The 13992-nt window shown below is 32.3% G+C and overlaps 1 pseudogene; it reads right to left on the reverse strand.

The window, feature by feature from the left end:
* Window positions 1-947: 947 nt before the first annotated feature.
* On the reverse strand, window positions 948-13535 carry LOC129885241 (uncharacterized; annotated as a pseudogene).
* Between the last annotated feature and the right edge of the window lie 457 nt (window positions 13536-13992).

The following is a 13992-nucleotide window of genomic DNA, read 5'->3' on the forward strand; positions in this document are numbered from 1 at the left end:
CAGGATCAACCAATACGAAAGCCAAGCTATTGCAGACTAGAAGAGTATCTGTGATAACAGCATCGGATGCCTCTGCCTCTGACCTCTCAGGAAAAGCATAATAATGGGCTCTATCGCGTGTCTGACCATTTTCCTTACCGGGCTGTGCTCTAGTAGTTCCAACCTGCCCATCACCCCGACCGAACTAGCGACCACTACGACCTTGGCCACCAGTCCTCCATAATAACAACCCCTACCATAGCCGTTGCCTCCACCTCTAACTGTTGCTCTATAACCCTGATCATGCCAAGCCTGACTTTGCCTTGGACAATATTTTCTGATGTGTCCAGGTTCACCACATCCTAACGAGTCTTAGGGTCAAGAGTAGGTCTTTGTAAAGACAAAGAAGACTAAAGATAACTCCCAAAATTAGAAAAAGGATTGACTAGTCTTTAACGGACCTCCATTTGAAACCTACAATGTAGACTGAATAGGACGGGTCGAATAATCTCCAGAACTCTGTCCTTTGGAGTAAGTACCACTAAGTTCACTTCCCTTACGAAACTTCTTGAATGTTGTCTTTTTAGCGAAGTTATCTGGCTTCACCCCCTCTACATCTATCACAAAATCAATCACTTCCTGAAAAGATTTTCTGAAGCAACCACATGTAAAGATGGAATCCGTAAATCTGACCTCAATCCCTTCACAAATTGGCGAACCCTCTCTTCTGGACTGAAGAAAAACTGAGTAGCATATCTGGCTAAGGCACGAAACTTGGCCTCATAGGCGAGAACAGACATCCTCCCTTGCTTTATATTCAGGAACTCATCTCTCCTCCTTTACCTCAAGGTCCGGGGAATATACTTGTCCATGAAATAGTCAGAAAAAGTTGCCTAAGTCATAGGTGGTGCCTCTGCTGGTCGGCACTCAACATGAGACCGCCACCACATCTTGGCGTCTCCCTAAAACTAGTATGTCACAAACTCAACACCAAATCGCTCTACTATATCCATCTTATGAAGCAGCTCATGCCAATCAACAAGGAAATCATAAGCATCCTCAGATTCAGTACCCCTGAAGAATGCCGCCAAGTTTGCATCATTTGGAGTTTGGAGTAGAAAATTATGGTTATTTTACTGGAGCATGTCCGGACTAGAAATCAATTTTGAGCATCCGATTTTTGAATGTTGACCAAACTCAACCCTATGCCAAAACTCAAAGATTTCTAATTCAACCCCTCAAATCTACGATATAAACCCAAATCTGATTCCGTTAACTCTTCTAGACCAATTTCAACATTCCGGAGCTGATGGAATCGATGGAATTCCGTTTCGAGACCCGAAACTTCAAATGACCTCAAATACCACTTTTGAGTCATTTAAACCTCTAAAACTCAAAGTTTACCAAAAATCTCAACTTTTCTGAAATACCACTTTTGAGTCATTTAAACCTCTAAAACTCAAAGTTTATCAAAAATCACAACTTTTCAAGAAAAACACGAAACCGACATCCGATATCAATCAAATATGGTTCGGGAAAACTACCGGAAGAGGTTAAACGGTCATTTTACGAAAATTACCAAAAATGACTTTCAGATTCATTACATCCATGAAATCTCTCATTAAAGATTCAGTTATATGAACGGTTATTTAACACCACAATGGTTAGTCATAGTCGTTCACTGGCTCCCTAAATGGTTGCCTAAGCACCAACTTAGGATTATTTGAGATATTTGATCTTCGAATCTTTGACATCTGTGTAAACGTCAGAAACACTCATGAAATCTCTTATTAAAAGGTACAATTGTTAGGAGGAGTATATAATAGACATCTTATAGCATTCATTAATTAGGCCCAACAATAAAATGTCTCATGTGTTGAGAAATGAAAGCAATTAAGCAACTTTCTGGTTGAGAAGTAAAATTAGGCCCAATAATTTTTAAACCTAAGATCCATCTATCAGAATCAGGCCTTCGATCCGATGTTACCCCCCCCCCCCCCTCCCGGAACATACTGTCCACGCTCCAACCAGGCATGCACACATCCAGTTCGGATGAAAACAAACTCCCACACTGAAGGTGGATGTCGACTTACTCTCTTTCATGGTCCGTTTCTTGAACTAGCTTTTGAGGTTTAGTTAGGTCAAGATTCACACCATTCGCGAAGTCAAATTTATTCATTAAAAAAATTTATACACGAATAAACAAATAAGCGTATGTTATTTATATATAGTCCTAAAATATATTTTGATCGTATATGTACAATATAATTTGTTGCAATGGGATCAATGAACGTGAACCCTTTGAACCCTTAGCTCCACTGATGCTTCCCCCCCCCCCACCCCCACTCTAATTTTCTCTTTGATATATTTTGTTTTATGGTTTGATGTGCCAATTATCCAGAAGAAACTTTGTTTTTCTAGCTATAAGATTTGCATAGGTGGTTAGTTATCTAAAAAGGAAGATTTTTCTTTAATTTTATGGTAGTTGGGAACTTGGGATCTTCCAATATACTTGGGCATGACTTGGATTCTATCATACTAGGCAAATCTTGGACAGGTTTACTATGTGGCAACAGCTAAGGATTACACGTGGCACCAATAATGTTGGCAAATAGGTAAGCTACTAAATGACGTGTGACACCATCTACACATATCCAAATTTCTACTTATTATTGGTGAGGTAGACTGCATTTATTTGAAAGAATAATAATTTCTTTTCCCTTTTGTGATGGCCATGGTCTTGCATGTACCTCATCTGATCCATATTAGTTATCACATTTTTCTTGTCGTTTAAAAAAATATAATGAGAGAAGTTTTTTTTTTTTAATTTATCATCAACTCTTTTCAACGTACTAGTAATTGTTATTATTTAAAACAGCGTAACTAATTTTTAGAGCAATTTTTTTCTAAAAAACTAATTCTTTTATGTTTGATTTTGTAAATTGATGATAAATATATTTAATAATGTTGACAATTAATATAGAATAGAGGAAGTACGTCTTTATCTTTTCATAGTCTAATGTTGAGAAATTTTATTTTTGACGAAATATCTTTATCAAAGACGACTTCATTCACGAGACTTTGAGCATGAAAGTTGAAATCCTTAACTTATCACACCATCATAACATACCTTCAATAAGATAGTCTCATATCTATCCAAGAATTTTAAAACAAAACCGTTTTAACTATAGTCTAAACACCAGAGGATATTTGTATTTTACATCTTTGTCACTTATGATCTCTTTTCCTTTTTTGCCCTTTTCTTATGTCAATGGGCTCATTTACACAACTTGTTTTCTACTTTACTCCTACACGAACGGAGTGTTAAATATTTTTTCATTCTTCATTAGAGGTTTTGATTAAAATTCTGAATATAAAATAATTTTTTAAAAAGTATTTTATTCTCAAAATTACCTCTCTCAATACAAATTCAAATTAATCAAAATCTCAAAATAATTATTAAACAAGTGTAAAAACAACAAACTAGAATGGAGGGGCATTTATTAATATCCCATGAATTTAAGAAGCACAAACTTGAAATATTGTGATCCACAGCTTTTTCAACTTAGCTTTGTTTGAAATAAATTGGTGAATAAAAACACCAACACATGAAAAAGGAAACAACTAACATACCTTTTCTTATTATTTATTTATTTATTATAAATAAATATTAGCTATTTCACAATAATTACTTTATAATTAATTTATAATCAGTGGATATGTGTTATACATTAATTGTATACTTGTAATATATTGAATATACACCAACAACGATTACAAACTTATAATCTGACTAAAAATATTAAGATCCCCAAGTTTTGTTCCATCATTTTTTTTTACATTATCAATATATAAAAATCAAACTCAAATACTTATAGCTTGTTTTGCATCACAAGTTTCAAAAATCTTTTATTTTATAAAGTTAATTTTTTAATTTTTATTTTATGTGTGTGCAAAAATGTTGGCTCTGTCAAGTAGGTCTTAATTATCGAAGTTATTTATATAGGTAGAAAGAATATTAATCTTAGTTTTTTTTTTCTTGTTTAGTGTCCGATATTTATATATTGAGACTCGATTAAATTTATATTAACATTGACAAATTTCATAGCTTGAGGGGTAAAACATTCTTTAAAGACAATTCCATACTATCAAGACGTGCATCCAAACCATCGGATTAAAAATGAAGACGTACTTATTACTCTATCACGACTGTCATAGGGTAAAAAGAACCATCTTAGTGAATTCATCAAATGAAGGAATTTGACTTTTCTAAAAGAAATTAAATTTGCCAACTAGCAATGAAGTACTAGTACACGAGCTTCCTCACTTACATTTGCCAAAAAGTAAGTTTCAACAACCTTCAAAAATTAATTGGTCAAAGAAATATCATAATTATAACTTCTATATATAGTGCCATTTCTCTTCTCATTTTTTCACATCTAAAAAAACAATACATTGCCTTAAACACAAGTATACTACTTCTCAAAAATGCCAAGTCCTAAATTACTTTCCATAGTACAAGTTATTATTATTTATTTTCTCATCTTCTTCTCTCCTACTACTATTCTTGCCACTAAGCATTATGAAGCTTCAACAAGATTTAAACCTAAAATCAATGGAAGAAAACAAGGTGATTTTCATGGTGATCAAGGTGTGAAGGATTGCTTACCAAAGGGTATTCGAAGATCATCTGCTCCTAGTCGATATATAAACGATCACACTTTAGGTACAACAACTTGTTCATCAATCAAGAAAGTGAATAAACCATGATGTATGATCAAATTACATCAATTGTAGATGAAATATATACAATAGAAAAAAATGTAATATATAGTCATGATATATATGTATTTCTTTCACTTTATTAAATTTCTTTGGCTATATATGATGTATAATACTCAAAGGAGATATATAGTGTGTTATACTACTAATTATTATATTTGTAAAATGAAAAAAATAATATTAAATATAGTAGCTTGTTATAAATATATATTTCAAGTCAAAGTAAATAATGCATATCCTTAATTTCCCTTTTAAAGTTCCAACCATTACTTTATCACTATTTGAAGAGCAAGAAGCATGCAAAAGAAGTGTTGGCTTTGTTTCTAATATAATTACAGTCCAATGTCTTTGGGAATTTCGGTGATCTAACTGATAAAATAGCCAACAAATATATAAGTCTTGTATATTTAAATATAATATGTATATGCTACATATAATATATAATTAGTGTATAAATTGTATATATTTTGATTATATTAATAAGTAAATTTGATCGAACCGTACATATTGATAAGTTTTCTTTATTTGTCTCTCTATATTTTTTTTTGTTAGCAACCTGCCTAATCCTAATTCTATATAGCTCGTGAGTTTTGAATAATTGGTCCAACAGAAATTGGCAAACAATTAATGTTTACCACCCAGGGTCCAAGAAGTGGCACAAGAAATTAACTTAGGTAAATTTCGCAAATAGCCACTATAATAAATTTAATTAGATTTTTTATATATAATTTGTATATTTATGAGTTGTAGCTATAGTTTAATTTGCATATTTATGGGTTGTAGCTATAGTTTAAGCTACTTTATTTGTATATTTGGCAGATATGTTTGTATAATTGAGTTATTTTTGTATAAACTCAAAATAACGAATTTATACAAACACAAATATCTGAATTTTAAGCAGTTATACAAATTATATTATACAAAATTACATTATACTATATATATATATATATATTTCGAATTATACAAGTGTGCGAATTATACAAACTCGAACTGTAATTAACACTAAATATTAATGGCGAATTATAAATTAGCTAAACTATAATTATGTTAACTAATTAACTAATATATGTTTGCTTACTCTCATAATTTTCCCAATTAACTTCTACATATTGAGGAAAAGGTTTGGGTGTTTTAAGTTCAATTTAGTTGCACTTTGCGGTTGGAAAAAATCTGCCTAATAGAGAGCGTTTTTTGCTTTAATAGATCTTATGTAGAACAATTTGTGAATTAATCAAGCCGTCTGTGAATATTCGATATTGAATGCGTATACCAACAAGAATTTGTTTTAGGAAAACATATATTTGAACTTATCTAATTCCATTTTTACAGTGTGTTATGTACATATAATATCTTTTAGATAATTTAATAGTGTAATTTTTTATGCTAGCCCTTTCTCCTCTCCTTAACCCTAATTTCTTTTGCTTGAATGCGTAAAAGGTCTAAGGAATGAGTTTAGAAATTCTTATAAGTTCAAAAACAACCTATATCAGTCATGTGTTAAGTACAAAAGGGGTAGGAAAAAGACCGGAATGTCCCTCTCTGAAATGAAAAACGTACGAAAAAATTAAGCATAAATCACATTTCACAAATGCGTTTTATGAAGAAAAGGGTAAATCGCATTCAAAGAATGAGTTTTATGAAGAAAGGATAAAAGGACCTATGCTGGGGAAGGTCCGCGACAGGTCCCGTGGACCTGTCGCACACTCTTCTGAAATTGTAAATTCTGCCCCAAAAAATTATATTTTGATTTGGTTGGTCTAAAATTCAATCGAGACCATTTTCCCACATGATTTTTTTCCCTGATCAATATTTCGATTTTGGATTGGCCAAAAAAGTTAGGGATGATACGTTATGCGAGCGCGCTATCCTCTAGGGTTATTTTGGTAATTTTTGAGGTATAACAATCAATATCATTCAATCAAATAATAATAATTACATACCAAACTGTTCGGACCACTTTTGTAACGACCTGAACTGTCGTTAATTTCAATTAAAAAGAAATCACAAGAATCTGGCTTGACTGAGTCCCACTATCCCTCTAGAGCAAGATGGTTCCGCTTCGGCGGCGCTGCGAGAGCGGGAATATGGCCGCCAGAGCGGAAGGTCGTGGGAACTTAGGTCGCGAATTTCTTATTTTTTCCATTTCTCCCAAGTGTGAGTTAGAGGCGAGGGTTTCTGCAAAACCCTCCAAAAATGCTGCTCTTGAATGAAGAAGAGGAGGGGTGGAAATCTTAGCTTTTGGAAGGCTTCAACTCGTGAAATTTAATTTGGTCTTACCCGTGGAACATCTGGAACTGTTGATTTCAGCAGTGTTATGTCTCCGCAAATGCTTGGCGCTCAGGTAGGCTAGACTTCTCTTTTCTGAGTAGTAAATATATATCTACTGTGTAATATAGAAGGAAAGTTAATGAGGATTCATATATTAAGTTGTGGGTCATGGGTTACGGGCAGAGATCTGGTTGTGATAGAGTCAAATTCGAATGTGACTAGGGTAGAAAGGTGTTGCAGTGAATTGAGAAGTTATTGATTGTAATGTTATTGTGTGCAGCTGGTTAAGTTATATCGGGTATAGAATCTCATACAGAAAAGTAAAACTAGTAAATTTTGAGGTTAGACCTGTAAGGTTTGATAGTGTGGACGTTGATTGTTCTCGAAATTGTCTTAAATGTATAATTGAGTTACTTATGATATGCCTAAACGTGTACAGATAAGGGTAACAAGTTAGTTCTTATATAAATGAGCACTTGCTGACCTATTTTTGTGATGAACCTATTATTGGTGATATAAATGCCGTGAATACTGAATGTAATTGTGAATGTGGTATGTTTGGATTGGATGTCACGTTCCGACACATTTTTGAATTGGGTGTCACGTTTCGACACATTCTTGAATCGAATGTCACGTTCCGACACAAATATGAATGAATTGGGTCCCTGAGAAGGCCAAGTATGTGTGTGTGGATGATTCCATGAGAGGATCTGATGATACATGTATTTTCATGTAATAATAAGGTTAGTAACAGATGAGGTATGAACTAAGAACTATAAATAAACTCTTGAATTGAACTCATAGAAGATCAAACTGTCATTGCAAAATGGTAATGTAGTTCTATATCAAAATGTAAGTGTAATTGCAAAAAAGTAAGGCAGTTCTATATCAAAATGTAAGAATGGGAACTAATATAAAACGCAACAAACAAAATAAAAGATATTTTCTTTTTCAGTAAAACAAAATAAAAGATGTTTATCACACACAGATTCTTCTTTTTCCAGTTTAATGCTACAAGACTGATTGCAAAGTGATTCAAAAAGATCATACATTACGGGTCCATGGCATTGAGATTTTGTTGGTAGTGATGTCGAGGACACTGTAAACTTGGGATTTAATAATTTCTGAATCAAGGAAAGAAACTAGTGGTGAGGTCGATAGAGAGTTTTGATTTCCCACAAGCAGTACCCATTATGACGATGATCTTTTTGGATCCCATTATGGGTCCATTTAAGAAAGAAATTCTAAGCAAAGACCTTAACAGATCTAACAGCACGGAGGATATCTCAAACTAACACTGTAAAATAAATAAAATTCTAAGTAAAATATCATACAGATCCAACAAATTTAAATGAAATTCTAAGAAAAAAACCATACAAATCTAAACACAAGGAGGAGATTTCAAACACAGTAAGATAAATGAAATTCTAAGCAAAATATGACACAGATCCAATGGAAAAAAGGGTATTTTTGTAAGATATATTTCTATATAAATCTATGATATTCTAGAATTTACCATCAGAAATCCGTAGCATGTTAAATTGGAATGACAAATAGATAGAGAAAGTGTATACAATACCGTATACAAAATTATATACTGAATCGTCAAGATGTAACGCTATTACAAATTGATGATGTTGTCTGCTTTGAATTGACTAAACTTTATAATATTTAAATGCTTCATTAGTATTTGAAATTTAAGATCTTAAATAATTAGCAGTTTTCATGTATTTTGGGAGGAAATTACATGAATTGTCCTGTGATGAGAGTTTTACAGTATTAAACATTAAAAATAAGTCTAACTAGGTTTTTAAGTCTTGACATTCCTAATTATAGTTCAAGCTATAAATGTGCTTGATATTATCTTTCACATTTCTTTGAAAAAAATAATTCTTTTCATAATAACACTAACTCCACTCTAGAATTTGGTAAATTCAATTTATGACATAAAGTTTTTTCTGTTTTAATGTATCTTACGTAGTGCAAATCTAAATTAGTTGGGGCTTTATAAATAAAGACGACTCTCACATTGGAGGCGAATGAATTGATTTTGACTTATATGATCTTGAACAATCATCTTCTTTTAAGTTATAACTTTTTGGATTGAATTAAACCCAATTCGAATGAAAGAGGACTCCACACTAGGGGTGTACATAGACCGGGTTGGTTCGGATTTTTTACAAACCAAACCAAATCATTTGTGTCGGGTTATTAAATCTATAAACCAAACCAAACCAATAAAAGTCGGGTTTTTCAATATCAATTTTTTTCGGGTTTTTCTGATTTTTTCGGGTTTTTCGGGTTTTTCGGGGTTTTTCGGATTTTTCATAGTATCTAATAAAAAGCATAGAGCAGTGCTTCTTAAAAAGAGTTCTAGTACAAAATATCAACATATAAGATGGACGCAGAACACTGTTTGAAGTTTTAACTTTATAAGATGAGCTTTTTTGTATATTATTTAGATGGGCTTCTCAAGTCCAAATATAAATGTAAGAAAGAAAACAAAAATTATAAAAAAAAATTAAAAAACATTTATAAATTACATTTTAATAAATATTTTTATGTATAACATAATTTAAAAGTAGTATATCTATAATCGGGTCGGTTTGGGTTCGGTTTGACTTTTTTTAGTTAAAACCAAACCAACCCTATAATGGTCGGTTTTTTTTTTCAAACACCAAATCAAGTCAAACCAAACCACTAGTCGGGTTTTTTTTCCGGTTTGGTTCGGTTTGTCGGTTTGGTGAGGTTTATCGGTTTGCCCTGTACAGCCCTACTCCACACTAAAGGTGTATGAATTTGACTTGCACTCTTACATGGTCCACCCCTTGAACTAGTTAGTTAGGATCAAGATCCACACCATTCATGAAATTCAATTTTTTTCATTAAGAAAATTTATACTTGAATAAACAAATGAATTCAACGTAACGTCTATTGCATATATAATCATAAAATATATTTTGATCATGTATGTACAATATAACTTGCTACGATGGGAGTTAGCGTGAATCCCTTTGCGCCCTAGCTCCGTCGTGCTACCCCACCCACCCCACCCCCACCCCACCACTCTCTAATTTTCTCATTGATATGCTTTATTTTATATTTTTTGAGAGCTACAAGATTTGCATAGGTGGTTCATTATCCAAAAGGGGGATTCTTTTATTATTATTCTTTTCATTTTATGGTAGTTGGGATGTTCCAATATCCTTGGGCATGAGTTGGATTCCATCCTACTAGGCAAATCTTGGACAGGTTTACTACGTGGCAACAGTTGAGGATTACATGTGGCGCCGATATGTTGGCAAATAGGTAAGCTACTAAATGACATGTGGCACCATCTAACACATTTCCAAATTTCTACTTATTATTGGTGAGGTAGACTACATTTATTTGACAGAATAATAATTCTTTTCCTTTTGTGATGGTCATGGCCTTGCATATGCCCCCATCCGATCCATATTAGTTATCCTATTTTTCATCTATGTTTAAGAAATTATGAATGAAAAATAATTGTTTTGTTAATTTATCATCAACTCTTTTTAATGTAATTAATATTATTTATTTTTAAAAATAACTAATTCTAAGAGAAAAATACGTAATTATTTTTAGTTTGATTTTATAAATTAACAAATAATTCGTGATGGAGATTTTTAATAATGTTGCCAACTAATATAGAATGTGGGGAGTACGTCTTTAACTTTTTATCCCCAATGTCAATAAATTATATTTTTGGTAAAACATTCGACTTCATTCAAGAGATCATAAAAGTCAAAATCTTTAATCAAGAATGCAAGAATGCATACAACTCCATCATCACATACCTATATAGTCTCAGATATATCCAAGAATATTAAAATAAAATCGATTTAACCAATAAAAAAATGATTTAATCAAAGTCTAAACACAGAGTCCAAAGCCAAAAGGGCCATTTTTTCCCTTCAAAATGCATAAAGAGCCACTCAATTTTTTTAAAAACCAAAAGGGACAATTCTCTCTTGGGGAGCGATATACCTTTTTTATTTTAACACCTTTTTTTTTTATTTTTGGCTGTTGTTGCTCTTAAAAATGATGATGTTAATCTAATTTTGAAGTCTTATTTTGTAGCCTATTTTGAGTTCACTTGTGTAATATGTGATGGAATAATCAATGAATGATACATTTATGATTTGTTGTTATAGATAAATTATGGTTGTATTTTACTGTTTTAAAATATGAGACAGAATCAGAATTTTCAGAAAGAGCTTCAAATTGTGAAGAAATAAACACACACAAAAAAATTAATAGAATATAATACGTAATCCAAAAAATGTGATTAATATCCCATGAATTTAAGAAGCACAAACTTGCAATATTGTGATTCACGACTTTTTCAACTTAGCTGGGTTGTTTGAAATAAATTGGTGAATCAAAACACCAACACTTATGAAAAAGGCAACAACTAATATACCTATTGTAAATAAATATTTGCTATTATACAATATATAATAACTTTATAATCAATATATAATCAGCGAATATCAATTATACACTGATTATACATTTGTTATATACTAAATATACACCAACAACGATTACAAATTGTTATAATAGGGACCAACTAGAAATATTAAGATCCTCAAGTTTTGTTCTACAATTTATTTTTTACATAGTAAGTATATATAAGTTAAATTCAAATGTCCATGACTTATTTTGTATTACAAATTTTAATTTTCTTTTTAAACTCCATGCTAAGTCATACTGACTCACATTAATCGAAAAAGAGGGAGTATTCGTTATTTTATTTTGTGGTGTGCAAGGTTGGCGTTGTCAAGAAGGTTTTAATTACCTAAGTTATTTCTATAGGTTGAAAGAATATTACTCATAGTTTTTTGTTCTCATTCTGTGTCTGATATTTATATATTAAAATTTAATTAAATTTAAATTCGCATTAAAATATTTCATATCTTAAGAAAAAAAACACTCTGAAAATGACTTCATATCCAACAAGGTGTGAATCGGTAACATTTGATTAAAAATAAAAATGTATTTACCATTCCATCATATACGTTTTTTTATTAATTTGAAAAGAATCATCTTAGTGAACTTACCAAATTAAGGAATTTGACTTTTCTACGAGAAATTAAATTTGCCAACTAGCAGTGAAGTACTAGTACACGAGCTTCCTCACTTGCCAAAAAGTAAGTTTCAACAATCTTCAAAAATTAATTGGTCAAACAAATATTATAATTATAACTTCTATATATAGTGCCATTTCTCCTCATTTTTTTCACATCTAAAAGAAACATTATTACATTTCCTTAAAAAACAAGTACTACTTCTCAAAAAATGCCAAGTCCTAAATTACTTTCCATAGTACTAGTTATTATTTATTTATTTATCTTCTCATCTTCTTCTCTCCTACTACTATTCTTGCCACTAAGCCTTATGAAGCTTCAACAAGATTTAAACCTAAAATCAATGGAAGAAAAGAAGGTGATTTTCATGGTGATCAAGGTGTGGAGCATTGCTTACCAAAGGGTATTCGAAGATCGTCTGCTCCTAGTCGATACATAAATGATCAAATTTTAGGTACGACAACTTGTTCATCACTCAAGAAGGTGAATAAACCATGATGTTTGATCAAATTACTTCAATTGTAGATGAAATATACCATAGAAATATGTAATATACATGTATTTCTTTCACTTTCGGTTATCTAATTTTATTCAATGTAATTTTATAGTAAAGAGTTGTAAACAACATAGGGGGATATTACTATGTTGCAACTCCCATTAATTGAATCATAGCAACATACATAAGCTAAAGGTACCGTTACTTATAATTACAATTACAAACTTGAAAATATAAAAGCAAAATGTATCTTCAAAAGTTGATGCAAACCCCATTTGTATTTTGTATTTGGTATCTGTATTTTTGGGGATGTATGTACAATGGCATCCAAGATCCCTTGACACCATACTCTTTTAGAAAGCATTCCTTCAAGCTTAATATTATCTCTCCGTACACTTCGTTTGAAATACTAAACGAAACCACCACAAAAGAATTTCTTGAAAATGCGATCCAATGAAATGCCGCATGCATGTATAAATGGAAAATAATCCATGGCATAAATACAACGGCGTTTGCCAAGAGGATGTTCATCCATGCTTCTCCAGGAGCCACCTTTCAACGCGACAATTTTATTAATATATTTGGAACCAACTGCACTCTGGTGCATTTGAAGGATCTTATACCCACCACTACTTGAGTCATAACCAAAACCAAAATGAGAACCTCCGTCCTGGGACATCCTAGAGTACTAGGAAGTAGTATTGATTCTCTTATGGAGGAGTTCCACAGCAAAAATAAGACGCGATCACTATAAGTCTATAACAAACCTCGATAATAGCTAAGCCGTTGTAACAACAATGGATCACGCAACGCGTTGGTTTAAGGATTGAGGGGCAATCAAGTTTAAGCTTTTGTACATCCTCAACCCATTGAACTAGCGATAAAGGACAACAATATATTCCATATATGTCACGCCCCGAGAGGGTACCCTAGGCGTGGCCGGCACTCAGAAACCATCTCTGGCTTCCGAGAGAACCACTTGGTCTCATTACTCATTTGTTCATCAGCAGAAGACTTAATAATACTAATGTGGGCTTGTCATAATCAAAGGAAAAATAGATAATTCTTAGAAGAAGTAGTTTCTAAGGAGAACTACTCCGATTACATTATCAAACTCTGTCTATGAAGCCTCTAATACTCTTAGATGGTGCCAATGACATGTCCATGGCTACCTCAAAAGAAACATCACACTCAACAATAATAAAAGGATAAGGAGTTCCTTCGAATACAAGAAGGACTCACCAAATAGCTGAAAAGAAATGATCTTCAACGATGCGCCTGTTGAGGATCTCTAACACCTGTATCTGCATCATAAAATGATGCAGGTCGAATGACGTCAGTACATGGAAT

Source organism: Solanum dulcamara, chromosome 1 (assembly GCF_947179165.1).
Source record: "Solanum dulcamara chromosome 1, daSolDulc1.2, whole genome shotgun sequence".
Classification (NCBI taxonomy): domain Eukaryota; kingdom Viridiplantae; phylum Streptophyta; class Magnoliopsida; order Solanales; family Solanaceae; genus Solanum; species Solanum dulcamara.